The following is a 14,733-nucleotide window of genomic DNA, read 5'->3' on the forward strand; positions in this document are numbered from 1 at the left end:
GTAGGCCGGAATTGCCTTGCAAAGGGGTAAAAGAAAAGGAGATCATGGCAACAAAAAAAAAAAAAAAAAGAAATACATTTCATTTTTACGAGTATCGCCATTTGCAGTTGTGGTTTTTGTTTCTGCTCGCGGGATCGTTACTTTAAATTGATCGTTTGCCGCTGCACCGCCGATGTTGCTGCCGTGCTGTCATTGCAACCACATCGAAATCCTACCAACCAACCATCCAACCATCCAGCAACATTAAAATGAAAAGGAGAAACGTGCGAGCACTCGGCACTGGGGAGATGTGATGGCGAATGTGGCTACTTAAATTGCAGTTATGCCAGATAATGCCCGTTTAATTGGCAACCTGAGAGACCAGATGAGAAGCCAGTGGAGCTGAAGGGCCTGAGGAGCTGGGGAGCCAGAAGTCGCATCAACAGGGCAGCACAATGCCGTGTTTAATCTCTGATTTTAAATATTTATGAAGTTTAATTTGCCTTCAAGTGCAATAACTCAATTTCGTGTGTGCAAATGCACTGCAGCTGTCTCGTCTCCCGCCCATCGCCCATCTCCCATCGAAGGAGAGGACCAGACATTGCCTGATTTTATCGAAAACCCATCCCCCCATTCCGATCCACCCAACTTTCCGCAACCAGGTCTTTCTCCTGGTCCCGAGCCTGGGCACAATGTTAAGTTAAATATTATGAGCATTTATTATGTTATAAATTTGGCCTAAAGGTATTAACAAATTTATGCCGACACGAAAGTCATAAAGTGAAAACGCATTTATCTTTCACTCATACACAAACATTTTGCCAGCACGGTTATAACGTTGCGAGTGCAATTGTGTGGGTGTGGGTGGTTATAAATGGCGAAAAAATTTTATAGACAATAAAAATGATATGGAAATAAAATGGCCAGGATGCAAACAAAGAAATTATCATCTATATAGTCTATCTATCTCTCTCTCTCAGGCATTCATGCAGATAAATTTGCTTAATGTGGCTTTATTTTTAAAATGCCTTGCAAGAATTATAAAGACCCATTTAATGTGCGAGAAAATTGGCCAGTGACAGGTCACAAGATTTGCGATGCGTGAGTTTATGGCAATTTGTCGCATTTATAAAGTCGACAAAGGCTTTAAAAACCAAATGAATTTAAGATCCTTTTTTGTTTTATTTTTATTACGATATTTATTTTTCTTACAACCTACTTGTTTAAATTGCTATAGGAATTTCAATTAAACAAAGATGCTGCCTCGAAGTATTCCCAAGTAAACCCCGCCCGACTCTCAGCCAAACAAGCAGCGTAAAAGGCATAAATAAATTTATTTAGCTCTAAACCTGTTTGCTGATTAACTTAAATCCCCGGCAGTTGTGCTCCCTTCGTTCCAGCTCCTTTTGCCTGGAATACATCACGCTGAGGTTTAGCAAAAGTTTCATTTTATTTAGGAGTTGCCCAGGGAGGGGGTAGGGACTCGACTTGAGGAGTACGTGAGCTTTGCTCGGCAATTTTAAATGGAATTTGTCACTCGGCGACCGACTATTTTATCGTAACTTCCCCTTCCCTTACCAAAAAATAAAAGAAGAAAATAAAGCCCTTGGTATATGCAAAAAATAAACTTTTTACGAAACTTTGCTTTGCCTCGATTTTTTTTTCAACCTCCCCCCTCCCGTTTAGATTTTTTCCAGTGCTGGCCAAGTTTCGAAATTTATTATGCGAAAAAGTGCGAAATTCATTTTGCTGGCTCGCTTCTTTGCTTCTTCTTCATCTGCGTCCTGCTGTGCTGTGCCATTTTCTTTTGTAGACTTTTGGAAAATTTTTGTGTATTTCTAAGTACATCATTTAAATGCTGGTATGTGCGGACCAAGGGGGTGGTACAATAAAACTTTGTATGGCAAGGCGCGAAATTTCTCGTAGATAATTTAAACGAGGGAGAAAAAACGAAGGTGGAATGGGGGTGTGAGTTTAGGAAATCTTTTTTCCGAGTATTTATTCGGTTCCAGTTGGTTTTTCCATGGGGCCTTTCCATGGTTTTCCTTCGGCCGCCCTGAAGATACATTTTCAAGGTTTTGTCGACTCCGTCTTCATGTTTTTTTCTCTCGATTCTGTTCTTTTTTTTTTTTTGGGTAGCACAGCTGCGCCTGGGTCCCCAGTACGTGTTATATTTTTTAACTTAAATTCCTCAGGGATTTAAAGTTTTGACAGTTTACGTGTTTCCCATTTGCAGCGAACTTTGAACCGAAACGGAGCGATATCTATGCCCGTCTCGTTCTGACTCTAAGTATACCCATCTCCCTCTGTCTTAGGGGAGTGACTCACCCCCGGTTTTGGGAGCGTTGCAAGCGGCCATAAATCTCCAGGTGACGCCGACTCCATGTTGCATGCGGCACATCGTGTGATCTATGCTTCTATTATAAGTATTTATACACACAGATGCGGGGCTACATGCTACACATACACTACTTATATTTAATTCGATTTTGTTCCATGGCCTTATCTCGCACTCTTTCTAATTTATGTTTTCTTTTTGTCATCGTCACGTGCTATCTGAGATGAGATTTTACTTTTACCAGAAATTGGGGAGCTGTCTTTGGGCTCTGATAAGCTGGAATTCGGATGGGGGCATTCCCGGTATCTCTATCTTCGCCCAGATACAAATACTTAGATTACGCGGAATCGTAGAAGACATAAAACTTTCTGCTCAGGCCCAACCGGAAATTAATTGCCTTTATTTTTGTTTCCCAGAAATCAACCCAAAAGGACACGCGGAAGAGAAACCCTTTTTTTTGGGAGGGGAAAGCTGCCAAAAAGCGAGAAGAGAAATCGATTGGCCATCGATTAATTGGATGGCTTGGCACACATGTGTCCCATACCATACCATGCCACACCATCGCACGCATTTTATTCGCAATTTAATTAAATCTATTTTCGTGCGTGTTTGTCAGGGGCGTGTTTCACCTTGCGTATATGATGAACACACACACACACACCCATCGACATCTGCTGGTTATACTATATATAAAGATATATAGGTGGGCTCAGTACATGGCTCAGTCGTCGTCGTCCCCCCCTGAATTCTCGAATTCGAGTGTCTATAAAACAATTAAATGCGACTCAGCCCCGGTTGAGGTTGACTGCGAGACGGAAAACTAATTTTCCGCACTGCCAATCGAGGACCACTAAATCTGTCAATTAAATTGGCCGCAGGGAGTACGAGACTCTGGGGACGGGGGCGTGGCTTCCTTGGATCTCTCTGTGCTCAGACGTGATTATGGTTCCTATTCCCTGACTATGGCTATGACTACGCCTATGCCTATGCCACATATTGATGCTTGCGGTGGCAAATGCGCAATTGAGTTGCAATTGCCAGCACAAACACGAACGCAATCCAAGTATCTGCAACCTGCAACTTGCAACTTGGTACTTGCATCTGCAGCTGCCAGTGCGGTTGGGTTATCAAATTTTGAGATACACGTTTAGGGTGTGTGCACCCCCAACTTTGCCGAGTATCTTATGGCTGTCGCAGCCAGGAATTGAATTTTCAATTTTTCCCGAATTCAGAGTCCCGAACCAAAACTCACAAGGCAATCAGAGTTTTTAATTGCTTTTCGGAGGGGGCTTAACCAAACTGAATCTGCATTTGCAACTAGCTAGGTGGTAATTGAGATTTTCCCTGAGCCTCTTGCCAAAAAAAAAGAAAAAATGATGTGCCAAGTGCAGTTCATCGCACGAGGAATTGGGATCGTTTCGATTCGGATCGGATCGCGGAATTCGTGGCGCGTACAGCCTTCCAAATTGCAAGGCCTCAACGTAATTGTGGTCAAAAAAAAGAAAAGGGCACCTCTGGTGAAATTTCAACCAGATCGCCGATAAAATCCGCTTAACGAACGAGCTTAAGCCTCACGCACAGTTTTTGGTAACTTTTTTTTATATACATATGGGTGTTTTCTTTTTATTTCGGTAATTTTGGCTTGCAAGCGCAACTCTCAATGGCCGTCTGATGATCTGAGAAGTGGAACGGGAAACTGGAAACTGGTTCTTTTGCGACTGGATCTCTATATGGCGGCGTATCTTCTTACGCATGGATCGACCAGGATCGACCGAAGGGGCTTCTCTCTCGTCATTAAAATAATTCATTGCAAGTTGCTCGCGGTAGCTGCCGGTGCAACAGGTAGCAGGTCGCCTCGATTCAGGGCCACTGACCAGCGATCCATATTCCGAACCCCGTTTCTGTGGCATCTTCCCAGTTTTGAGTTACGACTGGGCCTGTTGAGCTTGCAATTTAGCAGGGGCAGCCTTTGTTTTGGGGGAAAAACGTAGGGCGAAGGGGTTTCGGCGAGTAGCGACGAAAGCTGTTGAACCTTACTTTTTCAAGTCACCAAAAAACATAACATATTATATAATAATTTTACAGATCCTTAAAGATTTTTTAAAATAAAATATATGACTTAAGAATTTGTTATACTTAAAGTAATTTCTTCAATATTTTAACATTTACATGATTTAAAAATTGAAAACCTAAATAAAATATTCCTAGAATGTCTGCTGTATTCCCCTATCCAAGCGATTAGCGTTTTCCCTTTCATGTTTCAAGTTTGAGCGTTACTTTTGGGCCGGCATGTCATGGCAATTAAAAGCCAATTTGTGTATGAATGAATACATTTGACTGTTTATTGTCTCTATTCAGCATGTGAATTGTATAATAATGCCATCATTGGCACACCGAACCAAAACCGAGCGATGGCTGAGTGACCCAGTGCCCCAAGCTCAGCGTCTGGAGTTCAAAACCCATGGCGCGTCGAAGCTGAACGCGGAATTTGATGTGGGTTTATCTTAATAGCTCAATTAATGAGCGATGTGAACGCCGCCATACCCCTTTCTTCCGATCTCCCGAAAAAAATAAGGAGGAAAAATAAAAATATATGTGAACGCGACACGCCATTTCCATATTTACATAGACCCCGAAACCATCATCTAGGGGCTTGTAGATAGATATACTTGTATATTATAGCAGCCGAGTGTGTGAGTGCGGAACGCCTTCCCATCGTGCTTTAACCTCGGCGTCATCATTAAAATAATCAACGACTCTATTTTGGCTCCGTTTCAAGTTCTATTTCCATTTCCAGTTTCATCTTCATAGACAGACAGATACAGATACAGATACAAAAGCAGCGACAGCTGGCGGAACGCATCGATGGGGATTGAGAGATACAGATACAGATACGGATACGCAGACCAAATTTTAACAGTTCAAATGCGAAGCACAAGCAAAGGCATTTGAGGAAGATGCGAGCAAAGCGTGACTACGAAGATGAAGCTGTTCAATGGGGGATTTCGATTCAGTTTCAGTTCCAGTCCGGCAAAATCCCGAGACAGCCGAATAAATAAATAAGTGGGCACGATGTCAAGCTGTTTCATATCTATATCTGCGAGGAACATCGTCTTGCCGGGCCATATATTCCCGATTTCAGAGCTCATTAGACAGCAACTAAAAACGCACAACTCACGGAATTCGCATAGACACTCTTCAGTCGGGCTCATCTGACGTCACCGCCCTCGAGAGTCGCCGATAATTATCGATGAAAGTTATGGCGCTGCTTCTGGAACGGAAATGTGCAACATTTCCGCTACTCACCCGAAAAACGGGCCAATAAAAATCAGCGCCAAGTGTCAAATCTAAGTAACGATTCCGAAATAGGGAAAATGGCTGCCACGCCGATAAGACTGGGATTGTTTATGCTTTTTTTGGAGGGGGTCTGCAGATACAAATCAGACGACGGCTGCAACGCCATTTATGTATCTGAGTATCTTTTAATTGCGCAAGAGTGCGCCTTTCTGATCCGACACGCCCACTCGTTTGCGACTCTGCTTCAAGGCGGCCTCTTTCTTCTCTGATATCAGTTGAGAAAATCGCCTTGAATGCGTTTTTAATTGCATTTTTTTCACAATCAGTTAGGGGGTGTATTTTATGGCCCATAATAAATGTGTCTTTGGTGGGGTGGAAATCGGAGTTTAAATAAGCATTTAATGTGGGATGGTACGTTATAACTTTAAACATGATTGAACAGTTACTTTTGCTTGTTAAGTTTAATTAATATTGTAGAATATTTTATGGTGATTAGATAATTAGTTGGTAGATATGCTATCAAATATCCTCAAAAAATAAGAGTGTGATCATTAAATCTTTGGTTCCTCTTCGCTTAGTCAAATTTCTCCAGCTTACCTTTGGCTAATTAATTAGCCCAGCTTCCGGAATCGCCCATGACTTCCCCGATTCGCATTACACGCCCAAAAACACGCCCAACCACCCACTGTCGTATGAACATACATACCAACATATGCCTGAGAAAGGGGAGAAAGGTCAGGTGGTGCAGCTGAAACTTCATTAAGGGCGCATAAAAGTAAACAAGCGAAAAGTGTCGGAATTTCACACATAATTGGCACTTGAAGTTTTTATTTTTATTTGCCCTCAACTAAACGACAAACTTATGGTCCAAAAACTGTGCAAGAGAGATGGCTTGAATTGGGGAAGGGAGATAGAGCCATTCGGTGCGGTGTCGAATTCGGGTTTTGGGTTCGGTCTTTTGGGGTCACAGCAGCTGCTCCCTGGCAGCTATTTCTTTCTTTTCCACCGTCTGACGGGGAAAAAGTGAAAGTTAAGGGCAACAATTCCTTTCTTTTTGCCCCCTCTTGTTGTTTTTTTAAGTCCTCACTGCTAGAACGTGTGAAACTAACAGTTAATTTCAAAGTTGCAGTTGGCCACATCCTACATTCCACATCCCGAGTCCTGAATCCTGAACCCATACCCCTAAAACCCCTACCGATTCCTATTCCAATTCCGATTCCGATTCCTGCCGCGTCCATTGCGAAAGTTGCACTCTGTTGTGTGAGTGTGTGTAGGTGAGGGTGTGTGTGAGTGTGTGTGAGGCGGCGAGTTTGTCGTTGGAAAGATTTATGCTCAAATTGCTTTTGCGCAAAATCGACAAAAACAAGCAAAGGTGCAGAGGGCCCATACAGTACACAACAGTGGGTTAAGTAATAAATGTTACGGCTTACAAACCAACCTGTTCAAGTTTTGGCATTTAATATTTTTATAGTCATTTGCAAAACTTTTATAATTTTTCATGGATTGGAAGGCATTGATCCTATAAAGATTTTATTTTATAAGTTCATAATTTTTCTGGTTTCCAAAACATTACAATTTTGTCATAGGGGTTACCCTATTTAAAATGTTCCCCCAGCAAAGGTTCGTTTCATCCCATTGTACCACGAACTGGGGATGCAGTTGGTCGTCGATGCCGGGTGCCGCAGTTGTTGCCGTCCTGTTTCGTAATCAATAACATTTTCGCAAGTGAATTACTCGCCATTGTTTCGCCCATCCCTCAGACAAAGAATTTACGGCTCAACTGGGATCGGGAGAGGGGGGCTAAAGAATGGGTGAAAGCGGGGAGGCAGAAAGAAAGTGCTAAGGTTGAAAATGTTCATTTCCATTGTAAGTCGTCGCCTGGCTCTGCGCTCCTTCATAGATTTATGATGGTTTATAATGAACTTGTAAAGTAATTATGCGCTGCGACGCGTACGAACGAGTATGTGCCACCTTGGCTTCTGCCCCACCGGAGAAACCGGAGTAAGCCACCACCACCACCGACCATCACCTCCACCACCATTACTCAGCGCAACCCTTTTCAAAAAATGTCTCCTGTCGTGTGATTTTTGGTCCACCACCCACACAGCGTTTACGCTTGTAATTACACGCTTCATTGTTGAAAGGGCGCAGGATCAGAGAAGGAGCTACCAAGATGGCCATGGGCGTAGTCAGAATTAGGTTTTTATAAGCTTACAACTATATTTTTTTAGAGAATTCAATTTAGAAAAGTATAAACAGATTTAAAAATGACAAAATAAATAATATGCTATTAAATCCAATTTAATTTTAGAGTGACCAAGTAATGTGGTGATGCATTTATATTGCCTGGTCACACTAGGATTTTTAAATAGAGCTTAAAATAAATAAAAATATTTGCACCATATTAATTTTAAAAATTATCCTTAAGTGTTCCTCCCTCTCTGACTACGCCCCTGAAAATGGGAAGATGGTTCCGCTTGCGTCGAGGGTCTCCATTTTCCGTGTTGTTTCGTCGCCTCGCCCTGGTGTCGTATATCTCCGTTCTAATTGGGTTTCGTTGTGCGCCGTGCCCGCTAATGTCAACCCAGCTTGTTGTTTCCCTCCCAGCCTCCCATGCGTGCTCCTCGGAGGAAGGTCCTCATACCCATCCACATCCTCGTCCTGGTCCTGGTCCCCACTGCCCACCGGATTCACTTAGCTTGCACATGCAAAAGACGCTCCCCAAACTGCCGAAAACTGAACTCAGGGCCATTAAAAGTGGGCGGCGTGTGGGAGGATGTTTGGAGTGCTGCTTGAGGAAACGGAAACGTCGAGCTTCGTCGCTTCTTGGGATTTCCCCCCCCCCCTTTTGCGTGAGTGTGTCTCTGTGTGAGTGTGTGTGTTCTAAGGGTTTCAAGGAGCTGGCGTCGGGTGAATTATGTTGCATGCTTTTAGGTGATTTAGCCCACGTTTGTATGCACAAACGTCTGCTGGGTTTTGGTTTATGTTTTGTTTAACTAATATTTTGCGAAATCTTCTTGGGAAATTATGAACTTGGCAGGCTGGCTGCTGGATGGCTAGATGGCTGACTGGCTGGCCACAACTGCAAACTTTCCCCCAACCATCCAGCCCCCTTTCAGCTTGGCCAAAAGTTTTTCATTTTGCTCCTTGCCAATTTCACACTCTGCCAAACGCTGCAGGGCGGGCCATAACTTCCAGCCAATAGCTAGCTGAGGAATGAGAGGTGTGCTGGGGGTCCGAATTTGGGGAAAATATTGTGACATTTCTTGCAGCTCATACAGTGCAGTCGACTAGTGAAGTGACAAATATGTAGTCTAGAAAATGGACATATGTTCATGGGGGAATCACTAAAGATAGGAGGGTGTTTATCAAGGGGAGTTCGTATTAAGCAGGTGATAAATTTATATCTAGTTGCCCTTGAAAATACCAAAATTCGGTATCGATTTGGATATTAGACCCATAGTTTCACAATATTTTATACCTATATTGTATTAAATTTGTATTTTTAAATAACTTTCTTTGCATCAAACCACCATTTGCTCACCGATACTATCTGCCAGATAAGCTTTCCTTCAAAATAAATGTATCTCCTTCCGCCAGGCACGCTTATTAACTTAAGCGAATGGCGGCCGGCTGTCTCTCGTAAATCAGACCCCTCTGCCCATTTCAGAACCCCCGCCCCCGGATCTCTCCCCACCCATTTGCGACATTTTCCCGGGGCGCTTCAAGTCTCTTCTCACATATTAAAAAATAAGGAGAGTAAAAACCAAAACAGAGAAAAAATCCCAACAACGTTTTGCATAAAAAATAAAGCACCGAGTCATGTGTGTGTGACATCATATCGTATATTGTCGCATGAATTTACGTGACCATATGTTGTCGCCGGAGCGCATAAATTCCAAGTGGGGAGCACAGACGGCTTCTGGGCCTCAAGAGCCGCCCTAACCCTTGCCACGCCCCCGTTCCCCGCCCCCCTCTCCAGATGGACCAGGACCATGGGCAAGTGTTGATATTTCGTTCGATGGTCGTTTGACTTCTGCAAGTGCGAGGCGACAAAAAATGCGGATAAAAAATATGGGTGAAAAATTTATTGAATTTAATTTGAATGCGCCCAATGGCCCCCGCAACAGCTGGCACTTGATGGGGTATCTGTATCTTTTACTCCATCCGTATCCGTATCTGCATCTGCAAATCATTCCTCATCCCGCCTTAGATCGCAAAGCCTGGCTCATATGAATATTTAAGCTGGCAGCCCAGCCACCGCCTTCGAAATTCACCAGCCGCCATTCGCCATTCGCAAATCGCCTAATGAAGCCGCGCAAAATTCGTTTTTAATTGCCATCGCAAAATCCCGAAGATGGCGGCGGGTAGAAAAATTTCGTTTTAATTGCTGCCCCGGAATCCCGCCGTATCGTCGACTCCCGAGAAATATTGCCACTTGTGTTTTTTAGCCTGAGCGGGAAGAGGAGACCAGAAAAAAAACAACAACCCAAAAGGAAAAAACTCGATTTTCCAGCTAATGGATGAAGGCAGAATTGTTGCTTTCGGAAGAGACCAGTACCAGTACCAGGAGCAGGAGTAGGGAAAGACCAGGACTGGTACTCGAGAATGGGAATGAGAATAAAGACTGGGCCCGGTACTCCGCGCTCGAGTTCGACATCGGCACAGCAGCCAATTAAAGGCATGACATAAATCCAGCTGTGACTTGTATTGGGTGTTTCCGCCTGCGGCCCACATTCTCCATTCCCAGTCTGCCCAGTCCACGTCCCAATCCGAGTCCCAATCCGAAGCCGAAACCCCATTCTCCACTTGGGCCGGCAAAAGACAGCGCCAAAATGTTCAAGATTGTTGCGGGCCCAAACAAAACGGAGAGCGGAAAAAAACGTGGCAAAGGAAAACTTTGCCCAACCAACCCATGCCGTTCGCTTTTCCATGCTCACGCCCGTTGTTTCATTTTACAATGTTGCCTTTTGATACTCTAGCAAAGGGTACTTCCATTTTCAGAATCATTCTGTAAGAATCAGAAAAAAACTAAAAAAAATAATATATTTTAAGGATCTTTTTTACAGAAATATTATAATAAAGATATCAGAATATCAGTTAATTAAAGAGATATCTTTAGTAAATATTCTTTAGATCAAGATTTTTCGAACTGAACTTTAAGGTTTTTTTATAGTCTTATATTATCTTATCTTATCTTAATAATTTAGCACGTTCCCTAAATTCAAGGGCATATTAACTTCGACTTATCATAGTTAATTTAATTCCCCGTTTTCGGATGGGTTTGGTTTGGTTTTCCAGAGTTTTTGTTGTCTGTTTTTTGTTGTATTATTGCATTGTATGAGTATTTTTCTACTTGACTTGGCACCGACGCCCTCGCCGGAGTTTCAATTGTTGTATGCTTTCCTTTGCCATGGCTTTTCTTTTTTGCTTTTCCCCAGGAAAACATGCACTTCAGCCCAACTGGCGAAAGAAACCGCAGCTTATGCTACCCCTCTACTACCAAAACCTAAAAAAACTGTCAGTTCCCCTCAGGAATCCACATTAAAATTCTCGAGCGAAACACCCGCCAATTCCAAACTGCGAGTCCAAGTTAACTAATTTATGTCGCAGGACTTTAAATTAATGAATAAATGGCGAGGGCTCTTAGATGGATGGTGTGGGCTGGAAGTATGTAAATGACTCTGCAGAAACCCACCAAAGGTAAGTAAAAACAGTAAACAGAGCGGCGAATCGAAACGAAACGGACTGAAGGAAAAGAAAAGAAACATTGCCCACACGCAATCTTGAGAGGGCAATGAAAACTTTTGTCTTACAAAGTGAAAATTCCGCCCCGATTCGTCTTGAGCAGCTGCCAATGTTCGCCCAAAGGCATTTGGCCGAAGCAAAACTTTCCGAAACTCAGAAAAAAACCCACGAAAAGTTTTCAAGTTATGAGAGTGATGCCATAGAAGTGACATCATGAATATGGTAAATAGACCATCAAATTAAATATATACATTTATAATTGAGGGGGTGATTCCATTAAAGTCGGGGTGGAAATCGTTTTTATATTCATTGAACAACCAGAGAAAATTAAGCTGGATTTGCTGGTGAATACTTTATAATCCGTTGTTATCCTGAGAAGTTTTTAAAATGTGTTTATCATAACTTCATAAAGATATTTCTATTATAGCTCTATATTTATAAAAAAAAACATACGCAGTACAGATGGCTAACCAATAAAATGAATAATCGTAATTAATAATGATAATTAATATGATTTGTTTGCTATTGCGAGGGGGGCAATTAAATTTGCCCGGCATAAATCGCTGGAGAAGAGGGTTCGAGAGATTTAGTGGGTTCCACGGTGCCCGCATTGGGTGTTCGTTTTCCCAGTCCCCCAAGAAAAGTTCGGCAATTAAAATGGTTCAACACATGACGACAATTGCTGTGGCAGGGGAAACTCAGAAGAAGAGGAAGCCAGTCGCAGCTTGGCATTATCTTTGGGCAAACAGACATGACAACGAGGAACAAATAAATCGCATAAAATATAATTATGAAATTTGTAGCTCAGTGGTGGGTGGGATTTTCCTCGGGGCGGGGGTTGCTTGAGTGGGCGCCCGTTGTGGGTGGTGGCAATGCGGTTGCACTGCCTTGAGTTAATACGCGCCTGTAATTAACTTGTGATTTATTGGCCTAAGTTTTTAGCGGTGGTCTCTTCTCCGTCTGCCTTGTCCGCTTCATTTACTTTTCTTTTATTTTCCATTCATTCCATTGGGTTTTATTCTTTCTTTAGAATTTTCCTTTCGGTTCGGTTCATTTTGTAAACTTTCTCCTGCTTTATTCGCAACAAAATGTCTTGGAGAATAAGGCTAATTTATAAGGAGTCCGCCTCTCAGAGCCCGAGTTTTCCGCCCGTCTGGCCACCGCATCCGCATCCGCCCACCTTTAATATTAAATGTTACACCAGGGACACATTTCGATGAAATATTTCGTAAAAAGTGTCTACGAGAGAAAAATTTGCTCTCTTTCTCCATGCCAACCCATCCCCCATCGGTTGTCCTAAGGCGACTTCACCTTTTCGGATCTGGTCTCCCTTCCAGAATTTCCTAACAGAATTTCCCTGGGCCATGCGTCTTGCTCAAGTTGCTGGCACAAAACTTTCTCCTTTCCTTGGGGCGTGCCACGCCTCCCCTACCACCGCCCACCGCCCACCGCCCACCGACTCCTTCTCACGCACGTGGCAAGAGGAAGAAAAGCAGTAGCAAAAGATGCTGCCTTTTGTTTTATACTCGCAAAAGGCAGCGAAAGTGGGTGGGTTTTTTCGGTCTTGGGCCTGGAAACACAGGCCAAGAATTATTACCGACCAAATAAGCGATATTTCTCGAGGGATGAATGTGCTTTGGTGCGTGTTTTATTTTATTTCGTTGAGTTACAATCCACCATCTAACGGTACATGCCTTCCCTTCCTTTCTCCGCCCCCCCTCGAAGGGTGGTGCTCGGTGGTTTTTAGGGTGGGTGGGTGGTTGGGGTGGTGCTGTGCGCATGGCTGCCACCGAACGGAGGTGCAAGGGAAATGTCGAATGCGAAATTAAGAAAACATGGCAGTAAAATTGGGCAATAAATCATTGGGGGGCCTCAAAGTGTTACTTCCACAATGTACACAGTTGGAATTTGTTTAGCTACAAATTATATAGATTTTGCAACACACTGCGACATATGGCGGCGGCGGAAATGGTGTGGAAAACTGATTGGCATTATTATAACCAGGGAAAATTGTCCTTGCGGGGAAAGCAAAGTGTTTTTGGCAGTTAATTAAACTGAAAGAAATTCGACCCTTTAAAAAATGTTGGCAAATTTTTATATGCATATTTTAAAAAATGGCTTAAAATGATTTGGCGGCCCATTGGCCTCTTCCATTCACAGGTTGTAAGTCTGTAAGTCTGGCTCCAATGGTCAATCGAAAGGCAATCCCCATAATCCCATATCGCTCACAGCTATCCCATCCTCCGATGCGTGTGTGAGTGTGATTAAAATGGCGATATGAATGCATAATAATATGAGAGTTATGACCCGGGCAGACCCCGCCGTCCAGTTCCCGAACCCCTCACTTCCCCTCTTCCAAATAGGCGCATAAAACTGCAGCAAACTAAAGTCCTTCAGCACCCCCAAAACCCCCCTCCCCCCGTTCCCGGCCATCATCGCCGGGTGAGTAAGTGAGCTGAACTTTGATGCCGCCACATTCTATTCGCATTTGCGCTCCAACTACCTATAGCCATATATCTTAGTCGGCCGGCCCAGGAATATGTGTGCAGTGCACTGGAAAAAATATTCTGGCTAATGATTAAACACTGAAATTTATTGATGTTTTAAAATATAGTTGGAATTTTTTGGATTTAAAAGGAATATGGTGGTGGAAATATATTAAACTTGTTAAGTTTCAAATCTTCTAAGAAATATCTATAAACAAAAGATATAGGGTCTAACAAAATAAGTTCTATAAAATGTTAAGGGTTCTTTTTATATTTTAAGTAATTTAAAGTTTTAAAATAAATACATTTGTTAAGATCAAATAGGGGAAAAGTATTATATTATTAGGATGTTATTTTTGTTATTTAATTTTTTTTATCAACGATATAGGATTTCTTTATGACCTAATATTTCTGCGTGTAGCACAAGGACTAGGACTAGCACCGACTCGCTTCAGCGCCAGCGGGCCGCCTGATATTTTTTTGTCCGTTTGCATTTTGAGCGAGTCAACGCCGAGTACGAAGCCGAAAAGCCGTAAAGCCTTGCCTGGAGAGTTTTGGATGGGGGCTTTTCCGGGATGGGGCGAACGGGGTGCGATGGGGTTTAGGCGCAGTGGCAAAGAGTGCCGCCCTGGAAGATTTATGCAGTTCATATTCACATTTTCCAAACGCCGCATACCAGAACCCAGCATTCGAAACGCACATGGGTGCAGGGGGCGGGGAGATGGGAGGGGGCGGGGCAGGATCCAGCATGGACACTGCAATGTGCATATGTGTTTGCCAGCCTACAAGTGTGTGAGTGTGCTTGTGTGTGTGTGAGGGAGAGTAAGTCCAGCCGCAATTGTTGGAGCTTTTTTGGGCGCAAAATGGGCGCAGAGCATTGCAGTT

The 14,733-nt window shown here is 43.2% G+C and overlaps 1 protein-coding gene across 4 annotated transcripts in view; it reads right to left on the reverse strand.

Moving 5' to 3' along the window:
* The window catches only part of Ubx (Ultrabithorax), a 79,379-nt gene that overhangs the window by 1,861 nt on the left and 62,785 nt on the right, over positions 1-14,733 (reverse strand). The window lies entirely within an intron of this gene.

Source organism: Drosophila suzukii, chromosome 3 (assembly GCF_043229965.1).
Source record: "Drosophila suzukii chromosome 3, CBGP_Dsuzu_IsoJpt1.0, whole genome shotgun sequence".
NCBI lineage: Eukaryota > Metazoa > Arthropoda > Insecta > Diptera > Drosophilidae > Drosophila > Drosophila suzukii.